Raw genomic sequence first — 3,021 nt, 5'->3', positions numbered from 1 at the left:
GAAACTTTATTTTGTTCAATATGTATATCCACTTGACTCAACATCATTTATTAAAATCATCCTTTACGTTCCCCCACTGCCCTCCAACAATCAAGTGACCTTGAATATGTAGGTCTGTTTCTGGACCCTCTAACTGTTTCATTGGTCTGTGTGTCTATTCTTGCACAAGTACCACACTGAAACTGCTTAATTACAACATTTCTTAATATCTAGTAGTGTATAAGCTAGTAAGGTTTGTTTTTCCTCTGCAATATTGTCTTAGATTTTTGCATTTCTTAGATTTTGCATTTCTGATATAAATTATAGAGACATCTTGTTAATTTCTACATGTACACACTCACACACACATACACATACCCACAAACTTGTTTGAAATTTGATTGAATTTTCATTAAATTTGCAGACATTTTTACCATGTCAAGTCTCTTTATTCATTAGCATGGCTTTAGTACTTATTTATTAGGCTTTCAGCTTTTTCTCAAACTTACTTATATTTCTCAAACTTACTTATATTTCTCAAAAGAACACATTGATTCTTTTGTATCTCACAAGTGTGACTGGGTTTTTAGGCTCATGTGTGAGATGTGCTTCCCTCAAAAATTGTTGTGACTGTGGCATGTTATCTGTGTGATGTGAAAATAAAAAGGCCACACCATCTTCCCTAGGAAATTTAAAGGAAGATCACTACTATTTTTAAGTTTTTCACTATTTTGTTAATATATCCTTTTTCTGATTACATAAAGAATAATTATTTAAATCATAAAACTTTAAACTACTAAAAAAGAGGAGAGGAAGTCAATAAAATTTCACTCACGATCTCAACCATCTTGTATTAGTGTATTCTTGCATTACTATGAAGAAATACCTGAGACTGGGTAATTTATAAGGAAACAGGTTTACTGGCTCACAGTTCTGCAGACTGTACAACAAGCATGATGCTGGCATTGGCTTGGCTTCTAGGGAGGCCTTAGGAAACTTACAATAATGGAGGAAGGCAAAGGGGAAGCAGGCCCTTCTTACACAGACAGGGCAGGATCAAGAGAGAGGTGGGGAGGTGCTACAGACACACTTAACCAACCAGATTTCATGAGAACTCTCTCATGAGAATAGCACCAACAGAGATGGTGCTAAACCATTGATGAGAAACTGCCCCCATGATCTAATCAATTCCCACCAGGCCCAACCTCTAATGTTGGGGATTACAATTTGACGTGAGATTTGGGCAGGGCCACAGATCCAAGCCATATCACATCTTTTATAATCATGGTGAATATTTTGGTGTAAATATCTTCCATATATACCATTAAAAGGGTATCATATTATATATATATATTCTTGTGTATCCTTCTTTCTCTCTTAATATTTCAGAAATATTTTCTCCCTCAAAAATTATCATTTAAACATGACTTTTTAAATTACTAAATAATACTATGGGCATCAAATGTGTGGGCATCAAATGAACTATTTAATAAAGTACTTATTGGTAGTTTCAAATTTTATTTTCAGATTATTTTTTCTATTCCAAATAATGCTATAGCAAACATCCTTGTAAATAAATATTTGATTTTATGACTACTAGAGCTTTTTTAAAATATTGAAATAGAGATGGACACACTTCTAAATGTTTAATTCTTGTTACTAAATTACTATGAAATGTTAACACCAATTGATATAAACCACAACATTGTAAGAAAGGGCCCATTTCTCTGGAACACCAAATGGTGTTGGCAATAAACTACATTTAGTAATTTTCCCCAGAAATATAAAATGCATTTTCCCAAATTTCCCCTGAAAACTTCAGTGCCACATAAGCTCTTTAGGAGATATAGCTTCATGGTTAGTTTTTCTCTAGCATTTTTCTCATATTACAGTCATATGATGGGATGAAGATTTTAGATATCTCAATCTCTATTTTTTTCTCTGCTTTCAACCTTCAGACCAAAGAGGGCAAAACAAATAAAATAAGATAGATAATGAATAAAAAGATGGATTGCAACCCATAATGGCTAGGGTTGGGAAAACAAGCAGATTTACTGTTGGTGGAAATGTATATTGGTATCAGTTTGAAAGGCAATTTGATTATGTCAGTATCTGTGAGCCGTTAAACACTTAAATGATACATATTCTTCACCAAGCAATTCCACTTTTATAAATTTTTTCTGAAGGGAAAATTATAAAAGTGCACAAATACTCATAGAAATATTCAGTGCAGTATTGGTGAAATGAGGAGAAAAGAGAGAGAGAGAATGAAAGAAAAAAGAAAATGAACAACTATCATATAGAGAATGCCATGCCATAGTACATCCATGGCACAGAATACTGTATTGATATGTAAAGAAGATGCTATATATATGAATGGATAGTTAAGATATTCTGTAGTATAAAAAGGAAAATGAAGACCAATAGCTGTATCAATTAGGATTGATTCAAATCTAATACAGAAATCTACACATGCAGGTTTAATTTCTTTTTTCCATCATGATACTCATACACAATTATATTTTATATAATATTATAAAAATATAATATATTTTAATAATAAAAATATATTTTAATAATATTATAAAAATATATTATATTCTTATAAAATACGGGAGGGGAGGGCTATTTGTGGACTGAAGGAGTCAACCAAGGACATCTCTTCCCAGGCCCCCTCATCCTCTCTTTTACATTTCAACTCAGAGGGCTGCAAAGATCAATATCTCCACATAGCTGTTACCCAACTGTGGCCCTGCTATACATAATAAGACTTACTTTTCTTCTATAACAAGGAATCAAAGGGCATAAACCCAGGGAGAACTTAGTGTAAAGCACCACAAATGTCATCAGGGACCCAGCTCCTTCCTATATTTCTTCTCTGTGATCCTTAACAGGAAGCTTTGGTCACAAGTTTCCATCTCTGGTCTTTCATTTTCCTTTCAGGTAGGAGCGAGAAGGAAAAATGAAGAAGCAGGGATGGCACCTACATCAGGAGAGCAAAACTTTTCGAAATCTTCAGCAGATTTCTGCTTCCATCTCATT

The 3,021-nt window shown here is 33.4% G+C and overlaps 1 non-coding gene across 1 annotated transcript; it reads left to right on the top strand.

The window, feature by feature from the left end:
- The first annotated feature begins 532 nt into the window (after window positions 1–532).
- LOC129007032 (small nucleolar RNA U13) lies at window positions 533–633 on the top strand. The gene has a single exon (XR_008492211.1). It is a non-coding gene; the product is annotated as a small nucleolar RNA U13 (small nucleolar RNA).
- Window positions 634–3,021: the final 2,388 nt, after the last annotated feature.

Source organism: Pongo pygmaeus, chromosome 8, assembly GCF_028885625.2.
Source record: "Pongo pygmaeus isolate AG05252 chromosome 8, NHGRI_mPonPyg2-v2.0_pri, whole genome shotgun sequence".
NCBI lineage: Eukaryota > Metazoa > Chordata > Mammalia > Primates > Hominidae > Pongo > Pongo pygmaeus.
The sequence above is the reverse complement of the archived record's forward strand: the minus strand, read 5'-3'. Positions and strand labels throughout refer to the sequence as shown.